This window comes from Schistocerca nitens, chromosome 5 (genome assembly GCF_023898315.1).
Source record: "Schistocerca nitens isolate TAMUIC-IGC-003100 chromosome 5, iqSchNite1.1, whole genome shotgun sequence".
In the NCBI taxonomy this organism is placed as follows: Eukaryota; Metazoa; Arthropoda; class Insecta; order Orthoptera; family Acrididae; genus Schistocerca; species Schistocerca nitens.
The window spans coordinates 18,220,078-18,240,955 of record NC_064618.1 but is presented as its reverse complement, the minus strand read 5'-3'; the positions used below and the strand labels follow the sequence as shown (position 1 = coordinate 18,240,955).

The 20,878-nt window shown below is 46.6% G+C and overlaps 1 protein-coding gene across 5 annotated transcripts in view; it reads left to right on the top strand.

Moving 5' to 3' along the window:
• LOC126260117 (neurexin-1a) overlaps positions 1–20,878 on the top strand; it is a 2,420,624-nt gene that overhangs the window by 1,864,202 nt on the left and 535,544 nt on the right. The window lies entirely within an intron of this gene.

Below are 20,878 nucleotides of genomic sequence, written 5' to 3'. Positions count from 1 at the left end.
TCTGTGTTCCGGATAAGCGCTATCATTGTACATTAAAATAATTATTCGTAATGATATTGAGGTAATTTGGAGTATTAGTTTGTTATTCTACAACAATTTTTAGTGTCTTAATTTCGTTTATAGAAATGGATTTGCCTGTTTGTGGGGTATGTAATTTTCGTTACTGTCTGTCTAGACGAGCTTCGGTTATTCCTCGATATTTCCGTGTGGTAAGCTCACTTTTCCATTTGCTTCTTTCACTGTATTTCACAATTTTGACATATTTCACAGTTTTATTCCACCAATATGTGTATTTTAGTGTTGTGAAGTACGTAATAGAAATTTCTCAGCTGTCGACCTTCTTTCGTTTCCCAGCACTAATATCAGTTAGACATTTTCGAATGTGTACTTGCTATATTACAGGCGAAACCCCCGACACAACTAAAATTCATATCCCGTCCTTCACTTCGCCTTTACACTGACACTATATATGTCAATTGGCGAGCAAGATACAAATGTTGCGTATAGCTATATAGCTCAAGTAACGAATGGGATACTATTAGCGTCCAAGGCAACAAGAAAACTGTACCCCATAGTGAAGTACGGGATGCAAATTGTACATGCATGTGTCGTCTTCTTGTCTTCGTGTAGTTCAATTGAGGTACAGGTTGCAAATGTAACGTACGTGTATTTCCACCTTTTCGTTACCAGTGTACATATATCGAGGTCAACGGAAGTCTGGTATACATGTATTACATACGTAGGTCTTTCGGTCATCAGTAATACTGATATGTACGTAGGAAAAGACTGTTAGTAATAGCGGAGACGAAATAAACAGCACATCTACAATTTGTATCCCGTGTTCCACTTAGGGTTTACTGAAGCGGAGGATACATCGTTCAGGTGAAGAACAGAACAGTAATGCTAGTGAAAACGAAGAAATCGACTTACGACAAACTCGTATTCCGGACTGTACTTAAGCAACACACTTCGAATGAGCTTTTAATTTGTATCGGGTGTTTCATTTACGGTTTAGTGAAGCAGGGGATACATAGTTCAAGTGAACAACAGGACAGCAATGCTAGTTGAAACTGATAAATCGACTACGCTGAACTTGTCTCCCGAACTGCACTTTAAGCAATACAGTTCGAAAGACTTTTGAGATACAACTGACATACATGAACGTGATGTATTCTTTGCTAGTAACATATTTCATTCATTTCTTTCCATTGTATTTTGCGGAGAAATACTAAGATACAAACACGCGATATCGTTAACGTGAAAATACTACTGGCCCTTATATATGTGAAGTACAGTTTTTCTCTCTTCATTCCTCCGTTTCTGAACATTCTTCTCAGCTCTTCCAACTTTGTAATACATGCTCTCTGGTGAACTCTGACGTCATTGGTCAAAGCCGACGGGTTGTAGCCCCTGCTAAACTAGACCTCAGGTATCTTCAGTGCAGTGCCGGTACAAGGGGGTCAGAAACCAAACGAAACGCAATTAGTCTGTAACGAACTGCTGGAGACCACGGGCCCCCTATACCAGAATACTCGGAAAATATCCCAGGACGACCTTCGAAATTTAGTCGTTGTAGTTTTCGTCGCCCTTGTACACACACAAAATGACAACGTATCTTCTGCACATTACCTGTACCATATGCTCATACATGGGTATAGACCGTGTTTTATTTTAAAGGATGTTTTGTCGAGTAGAAGATATACGATTTTTAAAATCCGTGTCTGTAATTCGGTTTTAACGTTTTACATTCGGTTTTATGGATCGTAAGTGAAGATGATTGTTTGAGGATCCAACAGAAAATTAAAAAAAAATATAAAATTATTTGCGATTGTAAAAATTTGGACATTACAGTTATTCGAGCATCTGCAGTCCTTCTCACCAGCACACCACGTTCAGAGCCTCCTACATGCCTGGCAAGTTGCGGCCCTTTTCTGGGTACAAATAATGAAAATGTAATGAACGAACAGAGGTCCGTACGCAAATTAAAACAAAATCACGCACACTATTACGTACTGGGATGATGCCATTTGGAAATGAAGACCTTAGCAACTCATAAATTAAATTTCGATGCAGACGGCTTTCAAGTAGTCTGTGATCAAGCTACGAGTATATTTATCAAAACTGTGGAGTAAAAAAGGAACACTGGTAGGAAGTGGGTAACCTCTCGCAACTAATTTCTTATACAAGTCTGTCAAGTCGCATACTTGGAACCTGCGAAATGATGTGGTTAAGATGCGCTACTGCCGTTGTGTCCTTATCGCCGTGTCCTGGCGTGATAATCTTCAATCGATTTAAGTGCGCGGAGTAAGACCCGTGGTGCAACCACATGCGAATGATAGAAGTCACACGGCGTCTATGACGCTGCACCGAGGCAAACCGTGGTCGAGAACAGATGTGAGAACAAATGTTCGTTTATATGGCCGCCAGGTGGCCACCCTTAGAGCGCAGAGAACATGCCGTGCACACTTCCAAGCGTGATAAGCAGCCTTCTGTGTCGTCGATGTGAGATCTGGAAAACAGATCGGCGTTGGGTAATACTTCTCTTGGCAAGGCGGTCAGCAGTTTCATGATGAAGAGTGTCATGTTGTCCTTTAATCGAGAGTAACTGAACAGCAATGCCCACAGAGTGCCCCTCTCTTATGGCCGACAAGACGTCCAGAACATATCTGTTGGTCTGTTTATCAAACGCGGGATGTTGCAATTTCGGCAGCACACTTTGAGAGTCTGTAGCTATCAGGGCGAACTTGGATGTCCGGGTACCATAATAAATAGCGTCCCTGATGACCAGTAGCTACACCTTGTAAGCAGAAGATTCAGATGGAAGCGCAAACATTTGGTAGGCGCCACTAGAAGCGAAAAAGGAGATGTATCCACACCGGCTTCAGATTTAGAACCGCCCGTGTAGATGTGAGCGAACTGCGGTCACTGTATACTGAGAAAATGCTCCAGTTCGCGAGTGATATTGGTCTCCGTTCGGAAATCGGACGGCAGTTATGCCATGGGGCTGGAGTGAAGCATAGACTAAACGAAAAACAAAAACATGAGATACGTTTGTTTGCGTGGCCATCTTCCGCAGCAACTTTTAACATCTGTTACTATAGGTTATCCGTCTTGAGGCGAGGGGGGGGGGGGGGGGCGGTTGTATCCTGTAGAACGAGAGGAAAGAGATGGCGCCAATTCTCGTAGCTGCAAACCAGTAATGGCGTTCTGCTCAGGTGGCTAGGTTCTGGTCATGAGGTACCATGTGAGTCTCCAGACTCAAACCTCCGCCTTAAGAGAGGCACAATCATTTATCGAAGATCGACTGACGAGAAAAATATCAGACAACATGTGCCGTCTTTCTTCCACTACCAGGGCATTGGTGGGCGTTGATTTCATGGCTCCGAGGTCAAGACGAATCGCTCTATAACTGACGAGATCGAGTTTGCGCAAAGTTGATTGCGTTGCAGTGCCGTAGACAGTGCTTCCATAATCTGACAGAACAGATCAAAATTTTATACAGAGTCAAGAGCATAATTGGTTCTGCTCCCCACCATACTCGGGCAAACATACGCAAGATATTCACAGTTTTACCCACCTTGTCGATAAGGTACGCAACATGTCGCGCCCACGTGAGTTTGCTGTCGAAGTAGACGCCAAGGAACTTAGTATGTGCTCGAACAGGAAATGTGAATGGGCCAAGATGAAGTTCGGATGAAACGTTATTGCGCCGTTTCCTCGTAAATATCACAGGTGACAAAGTAAGCCCATTTTTGAAATACCATGCGGCCAACATTTCACATGCGTCACCCAAACGGACGACGAGTGGGCTTAGATACAGACGTCGTCCGCACACTGAAGAACTTTGACGGTGGGGTTGAACAGTCTCTATGTCTGCAACATGCGGGGCTTACAGCAAGGGACTCAGAATCGCGCCCTGCGGAGGCCACAAGACACTAGACGGGGTTCATGCAACACATTGTTCTGATCACGGGTATATACGGTCTGGCAACCAAGCAAACTGCAGATAATCCGTAAAATGACCACCGGGAGACTCAGCTGTTGCAGTTTGTTGATAAGTTCAGGTATCAGGATATTGTGGTACACCCTCGAAAAGTCAAGAAATAAGGCCGTTAAATGCCCTTTATTGAAGAACGTGTTTTCAGTGTCCATCGAATACGAGGTGATATTATCATTAGACCTCGGATTTTAGGTAAAAAACTATTTTTTTACTCATTAAATAAAGGCAATAAAAGTTGTGTATACACGAATTACGCCAATTTATGATCGAAAACACTAGTTTTATACCACCTAAAAACACGTAATTTCAGGTTAGTACCAGACTGTACCTAAATTTTAAAAATCCAATTAAATAAAATTCTTTATAACTAATATTCTCTTGTGGTCTTTCAAGCTAAGAATTAAGCAAATATTTCATCGAAAATGGTAAATATAGTACCTAAAATACCCAATTTCATGTTAGAACCTGATTGTACCTCATTTTTAAGAGCCCTAAAAAAGCTAATTTCATATTAGAACCTGAGTGTATCTAATTTTTAAAAATCCATTCAGATGGAATACGTATGTCTAAAACTACCCTTGGTCTTCCCGGCTACTTAGAAAGCAGTAACTGAATAACTGGTTTGTCTGCACGAGTGAACGCTGATCGTGCTGTTTTCCAGCCCGCCCTGCCCCGTCGCTCGCTGTGAACCGCCGAGTGCGCCGGCTGGGCAAGGAGCGGGGGGCGGAGGCTCGTGAGCTGCCTAGCCGCCCTGTTCAAAACACCTGCACTGTCCTCATTCACTCAGTCGGTCAGCGTGCTGCTTGCCTGTGGTGAAATGGTGAAATACATCACAACGACATTGCATTTGTGGAAAGTCAAGCATGTCGGAAGTAGCCAGCTCCAAATCCTCTTCGATTCGTCAGTGGTTACGAGAATTTCCTGATTTCTCTTCAGACGGATGAGCTATTCACTGCAAAGTGTGCAACAAAGACGTAAATAAAATGATAACCTTTTATCTGCTACACCCACTCAGAGAACAGTGATGCCGCTGTTTTTTGCGAGTTAAATTGGACTAGACACATGCGAATGCAAAAATATTGTTTCTAAACCCTTAATGTAGATTAACTTTGCTAAGTAATCTCGTACGAAAATGCTCCCACAAAGTATTTCTCATTTCCTTTTGTTTTTAGGTACGTTCTGAAGAACAGAGGTCGCATATAAGTCAGCATGTTGCAGGAATTAAACATCAGGCAAATTTAAAAAATAAATCAAACTTGAAACAAACGTTTGTAACTAAACCAAATCCAACGAACAAAACTGAATTTCATCTTGACCTGTGTAGAGAGATTGTTGCAGCAAATATACCATTCAATGAAGTTGAACATAGCCAGCTCAAAAGTTTTCTAGAGAAATACTGTCACCGCAGCATTCCATCAGAATCCATTCTAGGAAAGAACTGTTTAGACGCATTTCTTGAAAATACATCGAGCAGGATAAGGGGAGATAGAGGCGATTCATATATGTGGATCTCTGTCGATGAGACAACTGACAGACAAGGTCGGTATGTGGATAATTTGATTGTTGGAGAGTTAGATCCTGACACTCGCTCTGTACCTCATCTGATCTGCACCAAGCAGCTAAATAACACAGCTGGAAACAAATGCTCACTTTGTTAATAAAAACCTCAAATTACTCTATCCCAACAGTACTTGTAATCCACACTGACGCAGCCGCATACATGATTGCTCCTGTTACATCGTTGAAAGTAAATTACCCCGCCTTGCTCCGTATCACATGTCTTTCCCATGCCAAGAGTCGTGTAGCTGAGACGATACGTCTCGAATTTCCACATGTAAACAAGCTAGTTTGAACCATCAAAAAGGTTTTTATTAAAACACCTACAAGAATCCAGTTATTTCGAGAGAAACTCCCCAACGTACCACATCCACCAGAACCCATACTTACTCGCTGGGAAACGTGGCTACAGGTCGTCGAATCGGAAGCGTTTAAGAACATTGTTCTTAAGTTGCGGGAGGAGGTAGTGAGCATTATTTCAGCTAAAGATCTTCTTAAGGACCCAACAATTTCCAACGACACTGCATACATTTCATTATGCATTTTTGGTCCCTATAATTAAAGCTCTAGAGTGTTTAGGAAAATCTACACGCAACTGCGATTGATAGAAGAGATGACAGAAAAAATCAACTTGGTCCCAGGTTCTATTGATATGAAAGTTAGTGAAAAAAGGACAGTGGTACAAAAAAAAGTGGCTGCACAGTGGCTGACATCTTATCAGGTAAATCAACAGAACGTGAGTGTTCGATCCCTATTGCGGCTCATATCGTCATTTAAATATGCTCCGGTGACATCTGCTGACGTGGAACGCTCATTCTCGGCTTATAAGATGCTATTAACAGACTAGAGATGCATTTTCTCAACGGAAAATCTGGAGAAAGTGTTAGTTATTTACTGTGACTGTAATTATGGACATGGACAATAATATAATGTGGGTTTTTGTCAATCTGTTTATCTCTCTAGAAAATGAAATGTCAGATTTGGTCACCTGTTTTTGTAGGTGATAGAATCTATTTAGGTACCTAATTTAAGATTTTTAGAACCTAAAACTCCGAGGTCTAATTATTATAAGTACTGCTACCCGTACGGAAGCCTTTTTGCGTCCACGGGAGCAAGATCTCATGTTCCAGCCACCATTCTAGGCGAAACTTGAGACTTTCGAATGTCTTACACATGAAGGACGACAGTGGAATCGGGAGATACGATGTCGCTTGACCAGGGTCTTTCCCTGTCTTCAGTATGGGCACCAATACCTGAGTCATCGAGTCACCGGAAACTTTCCCATCCCTCCAGATGTCATTGCAGATGTTCATAAGAACACATTTTGCATCGTCTGGCAAATTAAGAATCATGGAGTAGTGGATCTGGTCATAGCCACGCGATGTATCTGGTGAGGACGTCAAGGCCCAGTGGAGTTCGACGAAAGAGAATGACGTGGTTAAAGAACCTCGTAGATTGGCAGTGGCACCTGTCACCGCGAGACCGATGGGTTACGGCACAGCAGTAGGAGGTGCGACAGTGGCGCCAAACTCGTCTGTCCAGATCTGCAACCGCTTTGGAGGTACCGGCTTCGGCCAAATACGTCCAAGAGGAGTGTGCACAGAAAATTGTTCGCAGAACTTCCTCCAGTGTTCTCTCTTGCAGGCCTTGGGAAAGCGCTCGGTGGACGCATTCATCCGTTTGTAGGCAACATAATTCCTCATGTTGTATGCCGTTTAAGAAGACTGCAATCCAGTCTCCGCCACCAACACCTTGGTGCCACCAGGGAACCAGGGATCGGCTGGTGCCAGGTATCATCCTCTTCTGTGAAATAGAATGCGATGCCGCTACGATACCCTGAACACACGGGGATCACACTTCTGATACCTGAGCTGTGACCTCCTCATGCATGCCTTGGATTGGTTGCTCGTCATCCTGGAGCATCGGAACTGGCAATGGCCGCCGTGCCAGGTGGCCCTCGCTGTGGCTGGGTGGCGCCCGTGAGGAGAGCCCCTGATCGGAGTCGGTGGTATCGGGGCGGATGCAGCGCAAATGAAACGCATACGGGTCCAGAACTCTGGCCGTTCTTCTGCGGCCGTCTCTCTGCGTGGAACTGATTCTTCTAGTGCTGCTTCTCCTGCCCCTTCGGCCTTCCCTTCCGTGGCTACCCCCTGGAAGGAGGTTAGGTTAGGTTAGGTTAATGTTTAACGTCCCGTCGACAACGAGGTCATTAGAGACGGAGCGCAAGCTCGGGTCAGGGAAGGATTGGGAAGGAAATCGGCCGTGCCCTTTCAAAGGAACCATCCCGGCATTTGCCTGAAACGATTTAGGGAAATCACGGAAAACCTAAATCATGATGGCTGGAGACGGGATTGAACCGTAGTCCTTCCGAATGCGAGTCCAGTGTGCTACCACTGCGCCACCTCGCTCGGTCCTGGAAGGAGGGTCAGGCCCGTCGGCTAGAGGCGAAACCTTTCCCCCGCTATCCGGTTTGCAGCAGGACTGATCAGGATACTTTCACCAATACCAAACCTTTATTCTTTGTGGAACACATTGAAGAAAAGTTTGGCGAAGTGGTCTCCGCGAGCAAGATGCGGTCGGGTTCGTTGCTGATCAAAACTGCTTCAGCTCCCCAGTCTGCGACCCTTGCTGCCTGTACCCATCTTGGCACAATTCCTGTGTCCATTACCCCCCCCACCAGTCTCTAAATATGGTTCAAGGTGTGAATTTTCACAGGGACCTCATCCTTCAAACTGATGAAAAACTTCGGGACAATCTCGGACGGTGGGGTGTTCACTTTGTTTGGCGTGTTCTGAAGGGTCCTAAGGACAATCGCATTGATACTGGTGCCTTTATCCTGGCCTTTGAAGGGGATACCCTCCCTGAGAAACTAAAGATTATGGTTTATCGATGTGATGTGAAGCCGTACATCCCACCTCCTATCATGTGTTTTAAGTGCTTGCGTTTTGGACACATGTCTTCCAGCTGTTCGCAGGCCCCTCTCTGTGGTGACTGTGGACGTCCACTCCATGAGGGGAGTTCCTGTGTTCCCCCTCCGTGTGTGTTGTCATGGCAATCAGTCTCCACGTTCCTCAGATTTATCAGTATATAAGAAGGAAAAGAAGATACAGGAGTATAAGTCCCTTGATCGTTTAACCTACACACAGGCTCGTAAGAAGTCTTCATCCTGTGTCCATGACGTCTAGTTACGCTGTAGTTACATCTTCACCCCTTCCTCCCCCTTCCTTACCCCAATCCCGGACCCCTCTACTCCCCCCCCCTCTCCCCTGCGGCTCCCACACCTTCTCCTCTGGGCGCTGCTCCCCCTCTCCAGCCGGAGAAGTGTCCCACTCCTTCAGCGTCTGCCGGTCAAGGGCGCCCCGCCCGGGATGCCCCTTCCCGGCACCTTCCAGGCCAAAGATCTGCTGCCACACGACGACTGCGAGAACCACGGTCTGTCGGCCCCCAGGTCGCCCGGTCTCTTTCTGTTCCTGATCTTGCTGCCGCTGGCTCCTTTATGCCACACAGCCCTCCTCGATCTCAAACAGAAAAGAAGAAGAAACATAATTCCCGGAACAAAGAGCCTCTGGTGTCACCAGAGTTCCCATCCCCGGCTTCACAACCAGATTCTGACCTGTCGTTCATGGATGTCACCCTCTCCTAGTCGGTGACGGGTGGTGACCCGGCGGTATGACTGGCTTTAGCCTGTTCAGCCCCCTTTAAATCATCGTTCTGTGGTTATCCAATGGAATTGTAATGGATTCTACCGTACAGACATTGCTAGCACGTGGATTCCTCTTCAAACTACATTGGAAGCGGTTGCTGTTAGGGCCCACCTGGACTCTGAGGTCACGGTTTGCAATCTATCTCCGTCTTGACAGGACTCTTACACCTGCTGCCTTAACTGCCCTTCTTCAGCAAATTCCTCCTTCCCCCTTCCTCCTTCCTCCTTATCGGGGATTTGCTGATCACCCCTTGTGGGGCAGTGCACTTCCATCTAGTCAGTGTCTTCTCATAGACCAGTTTCTTGCAGACCACGACTTGTGCCTTCTTAATGATGGCTCCCCTACTCATTTCAGTGCCGGTCATGGTACTTTTTCTGCCATTGATCTTTCTCTTTCTCCTCCTTTCATTACACTGGTCGCCACACGACGACCTCTGTGATAGTGACCATTTCCCGTTGGTTCTCTCTCTCCCTTCCCGCTCCCCAATGGACAGGTTACCTCATTGGTCTTTCCAACGCGCCGATTGGCCTCTATACACTGCACAGGTCGTGTTTTCTCCCTCTTTGTCGGGTTGTATTGATGACGTCCTACGTGACGAGTCTGACGCGATTGTTCGCGCTGCTAGCTTTGCTGTTCCGCGGTCATCTGGACCATTTCGTCCCGGCAAGTCCCGTGGTGGAGTACGGCCATCGCCAATGCCATCCGTGATCGCCATCGAGCATTGCAACACCTTAAGATGCACCCATCCGTTGCCGGCCTTATTACCTTTAAACACCTTCGTGCTAAGGCCCGTTATTTAATCAGAGCAAACAGATATGTTGGAAACGATTTGTTTCTTCCCTCGGTTCTACTGTCCCTATGTCACGGGTATGGGATACACTTCGCTCTCTCCAAGGTTGCCATCGTCAGTCCACCCTCCTAGGCCTTCACCTCCCAGATGGCCTTCGTACGGACCTGTTGATTCTTGCAGAACATCTTGCGACCCATTTTGCAATGGCATCAGCATCAGCCTCCTATCCAGCTACTTATCTTCGCCGGAAACAGCGGGCCGAAGCTTCCACCTTACGTTTTACCCCTTGACAGTCAGAATCTTACAACGAACCTTTTACTGAATGGGAATTTCTTTCCGCACTTTCTTCTTCTCATGATACGACCCCTGGCCCAGACTCCATTCATAACCAACTGCTTCAACATCTTCTCTGCGTGTTTAACCGTATCTGGCTCCAGGGTGACTTCCCTTCTCAGTGGAGGGATAGCATCGTGGTTCCTGTCCTTAAGCCTTCTAAGAATATTTGTTGACAGCTATCAGCCAATTAGTCTGACCAATGTTGTTTGCAAATTACTCGAACATATGGTAGCTCTTCGGCTCAATAGGGTCCTCGAATATCGGGATCTATTGTCCCCTTACCAGTGTGGCTTCCGAGAGGGACGGTCTCCGATCGATCATTTACTTCGCTTGGAATCCGCAGTTCGGCAGGCTTTTTCCCAGAGCCGCCATTTGGTTGCAGTATTTTTTGACCATCGTAAGGCCTATGGCACGGCCTGGTGCCATCACATCTTACTTACCTTTCATCAGTGGGGTCTGCGGGGCCCACACCCGATTTTTATCCGCCAGTTCCTGTTCCATCGGTCATTCAGGGTTCGGGTTGGTACTGTTTGTGGTTCTCCACGGACCCAGGAGACGGGCATCCCACAGGGTTCTGTCTTGAGTGTACTTCTTTCCCTCATTGCTATCGATGGACTTGTGGCCTCTGTCGGTCCCTTGGTCGCCCCTGCCCTGTATGTGGATGATTTCTGCATTTGGGTTAGTTCCTCCTCGATGGCCTGTGCAGAGCGGCAGCTCCAGGGAGTTATACGGCGTGCCTCTGCACGGGCCCTCTCACACAGGTTTCAATTCTCTCCTTTAAAATCGCGGGTGGTCCACTTCTGTCGCCATACTACGATCCACCCTGATCCAGAGCTCTATCTCGCTGCACAATGATCGCCTGTGGTCCCACAGTTTCGTTTCCTGGGTCTTCTTTTCGACAACAAGCTCACTTCGCTGCCTCATATCAGACTACTGAAGATAGGATGTTTCCGTAAACTCACTGTCCTTCGCTTCCTTGCCCACTCCTCTTGGGGTGCGGACCGTTCCCTCCTTCTCCGTCTTTATCGTTCTCTAGTTCTGTCTCGCTTGGACTATGGTTGTCATGTTCATGGCTCGGCTGCTCCTTCCACACTGCACGTGCTGGATCCAGTCCACCATCGTGGTATCCGTTTGGCCACCGGTGCCTTCCCTACTGGCCCTGTTGATAGTCTCCTGATTGAAGCTGGGATCCCCCCCCCCCCCTTTCTGTTCGGCGGTCCCAGCTTCTGGTGTCTTATGCACTCGCTGTCCGTTCCTCTCCCACTCATCCTTCCTATTCTATCGTGTTCCAAGACCATGGACGTAACCCACCTGATTCCCGCCCTCGGGCGGGTTTACCGGTTGGGCTCCACCTTGCGTCTCTTTGCCGTGATTTTCAGCTTCCTTCTTTGTCCTGTCTTCCTCGCTCCCTCCCCTCCACCCCCCACCCTTGGTTAGTTCCTCGGCCTCGAATTCGGATGGATCTCCGCCGAGGTCCGAAAGATTCCATCCCCCCGATGGTGTTCCTTTTTCCGACGAATTTTATGGGAGTTTCGGGATGCTGTTGTTTTTTGCACTGGGGCTGTAAATCTGCTGATCATGTGGGATATACCTTCACGTCCTCTGCTGGAACGGAAAATCATCTGCTGCCACCTACATGTGGGGTGTTTACTTTGGAATTGATGGCAATTTCCCAGGCCCTTACCTTTATTAAACAGTCCCAACACAACCGCGTTTTGTTATGTACGGGCTCAATGAGTGGCCTTCTGGCTATTGACCGGTGTTTTTCGCGCCATCCCTTGGTCTCTGCCATCCATGACCATCTCGCTGATATTCACTGTGTTGCCTGTTCCGTTGACTTCCTTTGGGTCCCTGGCCATGTGGGTATCCCGGGTAATGAGCTCGCTGATCGTTTGGCTGGGGGAGCAGTCACTTACCCCCCGTTTTCTGTAACCCCTCCTGCAGCGGATTTACGGCTTCACATCAAATCCCACTTCGCACAGTCATGGGCCAACTCTTGGGAGGCTACTCCCCTGTCTAATAAACTTCGTGCGATTAAGGTGACACCAGGCCCGTGGCGTTCTTCCTTTCGCCTCTCCTGAAAGGACTCGACCACACTGTGTCGTCTCCGCATTGGCCATACCAGGCTGACCCATGGTTTTCTTTTGCGTGATGAGCCACCCCCACTATGTGGTTGTGGAGCCTTCCAGTCAGTAGCCCACATTTTGGTTGAATGCCCCCTTCTTTTGGCCCTGCGTGCTAAGTAAAGACTCCCCCGCACTTTACCTTTGATGTTGGCTGACGACTCCCGGATGGTCGACCTGGATCTCGGTTTCCTCCGGGAAATTGGTTTTTATTCTCAGTTTTAAGGTTTTTAATCTCTCTCTGGTGTTGGGGCAGGGCGGTGAGTGTTGGGGTATCTCCCACTGTAAGCCGTGTTTGGAGATTCCCGAATCCCCACCCTGGCCGAGATCCTCTTTTCTTCCCCTTTTACTCTGTTTTTATCATTTTTTCAAGGATTGGTTAGTCTCCTTATCCCATACGCACTTCTAGCGGTTGCACCTTTTAAGTCGCAGGTGGTCTTGCCCCTGCTGCTTCAGAGGTGGGATATTTCCGGCCTCTAGCATAGCGTTGGGTTCGCTCTCTTACTGACTTACCTCATTTTGTTTTTACCATTGACAACGTGACTGCCCTTTTGAATTTTTTAGCCTCTTCCCTTTTATCGTTCTGCCTTTTCTGAGATGTCACACTATCGGAAGGGACCACATTTGAAACAAGGGCGATGACTGGGTGTTGTGTGATGTCCTTAGGTTAGTTAGGTTTAAGTAGTTCTAAGTTCTAGGGGACTGATGACGATAGATGTTAAGTCCCATAGTGCTCAGAGCCATTTTGAAACAAGGGACTGATGACCTTGCTGTTTGGTCCCTTCAACCCCAACGAACCAACCAACCAATGTACATCATATCTGTTTCTCCAGAGTAAAATTGCTTGTTAAACAATAACTAGAACTGGCATACGGGCAGTGCATGTACACAAACTATAACTCAGCTAGTCTTTATTTTTCTGTTCAGAATTCTTTTAGGCAACAAAGAGCCGGCAGAACGAAGTGTAGCCAGTATAAGGCTGGAACAAGTGGCGGTCTCCTCAGTACAGTAGTTGCTCTTTTCCGAGAAACAAAATCCTGACGCCATACGACATGAAACATGAGTCCTGTCTCGCATTACAACTTTTGTAACCCACGCAAAAACATGAGGCTAGAACAAAAATCTGCAGCCCACTTATATGAATTTCTCTTTTCTTAAAAAATAATAAAAAAGACAGAAATAGTGAACCTTTCGAATCAGTTATTAAAATGTTTCTTTACGTCTATTATCGCTCGTTTTTTCTATAAATACCGACGACCCATATAAATATGCATATTTTATAAATACGTCAGACGGAACTTCCTAGCGTGAAACACACGAAATGTCATTCGACTCAAAGGTGTAAAAACTTAAAGCAAAGTTTGTAAGGAAATTCGACATTAAGGGTAAGATTGATCTGTAATTACAGAAATTATGCGCTAGTTTGAAATACAGCAAAGTTACTAAATAATTCAGCAGCTCGCACATCCCAAACATCTCGGTAGTGCAGAAGAAACACTCTTCATATTGGGAAGTATTTCCCGAACTGCGTCGTGCGGGCAGTAAATGAAGAGAAATGCAGGCTGACAGCAGCAAATGTTGTTGTGTGAGTGTAATAGACGAAACCGTAGGATTCCGCGCCAGCAGACGAAAAGTATAAGGCGGCACTAAGCTGCAAATCGTGGCGGCTAGGTTTCCAAATGACTTCAAAGATGAGTGCGCCTTGGCCAGTCTGTATTGTTTATAGGGGCCGTTGGTGGAAAGACAGAACGAAAGTTACACTAATCAGGTTACTACGAAACTGCTGGCGGGATTGCTCAAGATGGGTAAGAGAGCGCGCGAACTTGGATTACGAAGTTGATAAAGGAAGAGGAATGGGGAAGCGTGCATTCGAGACCGCAGAGCACTAGTCATCTCTCCGTTTATGTCTATTTTACGCCTGTTTATTTTGTGCGGATCTTTAAATTGGATCGAGTTACGAAACCTGCCGGCACCTTAGTAGCCGACGCGTTTGAGGTCGACAGACATTGTTTCTGCAGCCATCGTAGTTTTCTATACGCCAGTGTTCTCGAGATTCGGAACCGGCGCAGTGTGATTTCTACACAAACAGTATGTTTATCCTGCAAGTTTGTTGCCATTACACGTGTTAGTAACAATTTCGGACGTGGGTGGTTTCTGCAACTGTCGGTTCGATTGTAGAGCAGGAAAACGTGCGTCGGTTTGGAATGAGCCGGGCCAGCAAGCCCTCGGGCAGCAGGGCACGCGCACGCACGCACGCACGCACACACACACACACACACACACACACACACACACACACACACACAGCCGACACAGGTGCCGTGCCGCCCCTACTAGAACGGGACGGAGAAGCGCGGCCGACGATGTACTCTGCCTCTGCAGATTTCAGCCGATTCTTTCGCGAATTCTGCGTTATATTTGCCAACTACTTTGTGATGTTCACGACATCTGAAAAGGAAATGAATTACGTGTTATGTACCGATATTCACAAGTGTTATAACGAAGCGTAGCACAGGGCGACCGAAATCGAAATAAACGTGGCCCGCATTTTTTTTTTTTTTTTTTTTTGAGTGACGTGGAATGAAGTGCTGTTTGTGAACGGGACAAGTGCCGGTCACTGACAGCGCTGGGAAGCGCTATTTCGACGCGCCTGTCGGTACCAGACAGACACACATCGACGCACGCGCGTGTCCCGCACGCTCTGTCTCGAGTACGTCACTGTTCTGTAACGTCCGAATGAGTGAGAGGAGCAGCCCTGTTCGAGTGCGACACACACCGGAGCTGACGACGAAACGGCGGGTGTTCGCTGTCGAGTGTTATTCGTCAAAAACGTGTGCCGAACTGTTTGTGCGAGAGTCTTAAGACAGTAACAATCTCCAACGTCTGCGATACAAAACTTAGGGCCAAAGCGACTCTGTAGCGAACAAACATCGTAAATATGCGAAAAAGATTAGGAACACTACAAATTGTTGCTCGAATAAAACGAGGGCTGCAACGAAGTCTGACAAAATATCGAGGCCATTTATCCGTCTGAGTGGGAATTAAGAGACTTTCGTGTCGAGACACTGTCAGAAAAGGCTGGCATTTGCAACCTCACAGTTCGCTGCTGTGCACGAACGGAGGCCTCCAGACGAGCTTTCGCGTGTCGGGTTCCGCCGGAGGTTTCTCACTGGCCGTAGTGTCACAGCTGCCCTCGAGCCTCAAAACCTTCTTCATATAGCGTGCATTCTGTGTTATACTATTTAGTTTACCTGTTGATGACGGTCAGTGCTGAACCAGTTTCTCTTTACGTGTGTGATCAGAATTCCACAAAGAAATATGTTGCACTTGGCCTTATGTTCGTCAGCATACACAGCAGCGGTACACTCTGCCACATTAATTACATAGTCCTTGATGTTGTCTAATGCCAAAACATCATACCTACGTTTCAGCCGCACCAAAGATGTGTTTCAGAAAGATTGATAATGTTGTACAGAAATTCCTAAAAATCACTAATAAAATCTACAAGTTACGTGTTATTTACGTGCTTATTTCGAAAATAATTTTTTTGTGACCATAAGAAACAGAAAAACAAAATGTGTGAATTCACACAACGTTCTGGCAACTTATCATCATCTTGTGTGACATCACGCTTTGCAGTAAACAGAACACTATCTCGGGACTTTATGACAGATTTCAAAAAATTGAAATAAAACTGTAGTAATCGAGCAGGCATATGGAAACTATTCCTCATTCTATACTGAACGGACTGGGAAGAATTTTGAAATACGTTTCAGAGATGATCCGGATAAAGTAATTTTGAGCAACCTACAGAACTCATGATTTGCATTTCACCCGGGGTAAAATAGACACAATTTCAATAATAGAATTGCAAAATACACATTCCATGGAAAAAGCGAAAATTACTATATTAGAATAAATTGAAATATTGTTCCACAATACTCTCACGATTAACAAAATGAGCTAGACGGCACACGTCTCAAAAGTTTTCCTAAAATGTTAGGACCCTCAGGTCCACTAAATAATGTTAATTACGTTTGTTGCAAATTAAGTCTCTTTACTGACAGCTCAGAAATAGGTGAAAGAAATTTTTAAAACTGATAAGGAGACCCTTTAAACTTGTACATTTGTGTGAAAGCATGCATTAGAGTGCCAAGTCCATAGTACCAATTTTGTTGAATAATAAGTCTGCATGCACCCAGAGAAACACCAAGTCACTCCAAGTACGCTGACACTCCAAACGCGAGCAGCTCGCGTAACATCGCAAACGAACCAGCTCCAGACACGTTTAGACCAGCTGTCAGTTTCAAGTGCTGTGCGGGCTGCGGTTCTCGACCAGTAAGAACAAAACGCGTTGTGATGCTCGTAGGTTCGTCCACACGCCGTATAATGGTGATTTGCAGATCTGCCCACTTCGCAACTACTACTTGAGATGTCAGCATTTGAGGAACATCGAAAACCCACTGCATGAATGGGGCACCTGTCTCTACCACTTTTCATATTAACGGAAACATTGCAGGGGAGGGGGGGGGGGACGTGGAACAAATTCTACATTTATGTCTTAGTACTGTTGTGGCAGTTCTTCACAATATGTGGATCTGTGCCAGTATTTCGTCTTAAAGAGAAATCATACAACACGTAATTTTTGCATTTGAGACCTCACAGCTGGCCGCTGCGGCCGAGCGGTTCTAGGCTCTTAAGTCCGGAACCACGTGACCGCTACGGTCGCAGGTTCGAATCCTGCCTCGGGCATGGATGTATGTGATGTCCTTAGGTTAGTCAGGTTTAAATAGCTCTAAGTCTAGAGGACTGATGACCTCATATGTTAAGTTCCATCGTGCTTATAGCCATTTGAAACATTTTTCGACCTGACCACACAGCGCAGTCAGGTCGACAAGCCTTCGCTTTGGCTGCATCTCTTCGTTCCAGGATTCCGACATAGTGTTGGTTGGTTGGTTTGGGGGATTAAAGGGACCAGACTACTACGGTCATCGGTCCCTTGTTCCCGAAAGTAAAAACACCCACACAGAAGAAAAGCGAACAAGGAAAAGAAGACAGATGACACAGGACAAGAGAAACGTACACAAAGACCAGACAAAACGAATTAAAATCACACAGAGTGTGACGGTGGTTGGCCGACCATGGAGAAAAAAAAGGAAAAGCCAACGACCGAGAACACATTAAAAACTTAGTCTAAAATCGTAGGCTAAAGGCCAGAATCAACATTAAAAAAAAAAAAACGGAAACACTCAGATTAAATGAGAAAAGCCCCTGCCCGAATAAAACGCAAAACTAAGTCCACCATGGCAGAGTCATCTGTTAAAAGGGCAGGGAGCGTATCAGGCAGCGCTAACGTCTGCCTGAGCACAGCTAAAAGGCGACACTCCCAACAAAATGTGAACCACCGTCAAAACGGAGCCGCAGCGACACAGAGGAGGGTCCTCACAGAGCAATAAGTGGCCGTGCGTCAGCCGAGTGTGCCCAATGCGCAGCCGGCAGAGGACAACAGACTCTATACGAGAGACCCGCATGGATGGCCGCCACACAGTCGTCGTCTCCTTGATAGGACGGAGTTTGTTTGGCACGGACAGGTTGCGCCATTCTGTGTCCCATAAATCGAAAATTTTGCAGCGTAAGATTGCCCGCAAATCAGTCGCTGGGAGGCCAATCTCCAGAGATGGTGCACTGGTGGCCTCTTTCGCCAGGAGATCAACATTTGCATTGCCGGATATCCCAACATGGCCTGGGGTCCACATAAAGACCACAGAGCGGGCGCATCGGGCAAGAGTATGCAGGGACTCCTGGACAGCCATCACCAGACGAGAACGAGGGAAACACTGGTCGATAGCGCGTAAACCGCTCAGGGAGTCGCTACAGATAACGAAAGACTCACTTGAGCAGGAGCGGATATACTCTAGGGCACGAAAGATGGCGACCAGCTCAGCAGTGGAAACGCTGCAGCCAGCAGGCAATGAACGTTGTTCGGAATGGTCCCCTAGAGTTAGAGTATAACCGACACGATCAGCAACCACCGAACCGTCAGTGTAAACAACGCCAGAGCCCTGATACGTGGCGGTTAAAGGCGCTACAGTCTGGAACCGCACCACCGCTACGGTCGCAGGTTCGAATCCTGCCTCGGGCATGGATGTGTGAGATGTCCTTAGGTTAGTTAGGTTTAAGTAGTTCTAAGTTCTAGTGGGCTCATGGCCTTAGAAGTTAAGTCCCATAGTGCTCAGAGCCATTTGAACCCCTGAACCGTGGCGAGGATGGAATAAAAGCGGCGGCGGAAGTCCTCCGGAGGGACTGAGTCCTTCGGGCCCCGTGCCAAGTAGAACCGAAGGCAAGGGCGAGGAACACACCACGGGGGTGTACGCAGAGGGGTCCGGAAAGGAGGTGGAACAAGGAAAACCCCAAGCCCGGAGAGAAGCTCTCGGACGTCTGACATAGTGTGGCGACTCTCGTGCATAAACTGAGATGCGCGGCACTTACTTGCGGAGTATATTCGTCTATTCGACCTCGTACTCTGTGGAGTCCGCCAGTCACTTTCAGTTCGTTGAGCGAAACGATTCAGCTTAAAGCTGATTCTCAACGAAGCAGAGTCCCCATAGCATTCAGATGTGATAATGTGCACACGCACTGTTTCGCAATTTGCAGACGTAAAAACCGCCCTACTTCAACCAGGAATGAAACCACGGGACGCAGTTTACTCAGTAGTAATCTCTCTCTCTCTCTCTCTCTCTCTCTCTCTCTCTCTCTCTCTCTCTCTCCAGTTGACACTGATACGAGTTACGTATTGATTTCAATGTTTATTCGTGTCCTGTGACGCGAAATCCGACTTACCAATCGTCACATTGTCAATCTTCGTTTCCTCCAGACCTACAAAGGGTTGCAGTTTCGTCAGTAATTTTTCGGAGATGTGAGCAGTATAAGATCGTGAGATTTTGTTGTTACTGAAAACGTGATTGCTGGAGGGAAGGTGTGGTGAACTACGGCTTTTTTGTATGAGTCTTATAAGATAGCCGATACCGTTTTTAATAGCTGCAATACGCATTAATCCAATAATAGCTTTCACATCACATCAGATAATATCGGTTAAGACAGAAAGGTCTGAAATATTCTGTGAGTAGATGGTTAATAGTTTTAAATTATAAGTTCAAATTGTAATGACAGCCGTTTTTATGCAAAGAAAAAAGAACAAAGTGTAATTTACTCAGTGAAGCAATCCTGCTATCGTTTTGTAAACGACAAGTCATTTTGCAAATTTTGGATTTATATAATTGAACAGAAGGTAAACATACAGGAGAAAGACGGTTTAGCTAGGGAGTGCGTTAAATATTAATTTCATAACTTGCGATCAGGCAGGTATTTCGACGCTTAGTCGGCTGGCTCCGTAGGTTAGGGAGTATTGTCGTTTATGTGTAACTCTGAATTGCCGTATTTGACCCAGGTAGCACGCAGTTTATTCAAATACAAACACAACCACATGCTATGTGCAAGTGATTTGAAAACACTTTTTCTAGACCACGTCTGTCTAAAATCTTTGCTCGGACCCCCAAACAGTGGAAAATACGTATCTTCTGCTGATTTTGAAATGTTACTGTACTGGGTGTATCTTACATACACCGATCAGTCGAAACATTATGACCACTGTCCACCGAGAGGTTGGACGCCGCCTGTAGCGTTGCGGGGAAGCGACGTGAAGACAAAAGTATATAAGCGGAGCAGACACCCTACCGAATATATGGGCAGCTGGTCTAATGTTCACATGCTACTGTCGTGACCATCTACGAAAAGAGGTAGGAGGGTGGTGAAAGTACTGCTAGGCGCTAAATGGTTGTACGTCCACGACTATTCACAGAACGTGGGGTTCCGAGGCGTGTGTAGTCTGTAGAAGTGGGATAGATAGTGATCTGTGGCATCTCTGCCGAAATAGCACAAATTTGGTGCACTCGCGAGTGTTTCGGAGCTAATCGCTCATCGTACATCGTTGAACATGCAGCTCCGCAGCAGACCATTCCTAGGCGATCACATGTTGAACCGACGGCATCGCCAATTACGACTGCAGTGGGCACGTCACGATCTAGATTCGACTGTCGATAAATGGAAAGGTGTCGGCTTTTCGGATGAATCAATTTTTGTTATACTGGGTCGACGATCGAATCCACACACGCCCTCGTTGAGGTAAAGGCGGCTTCAAACGCGCAGCGTGCCACGGAATCGTGCCTGTGGGAGACACTCTCCTGCGCTTGTACAGATCGAATACACGCTGGCAGCTGCGAATCGCCTGCATCCCTTCGTGTTCGATGTCTGTCTTTCCCGGCGGCGATGTCATCTTTCAGCAATATAATTATTCGGAACCGGGGCTCTG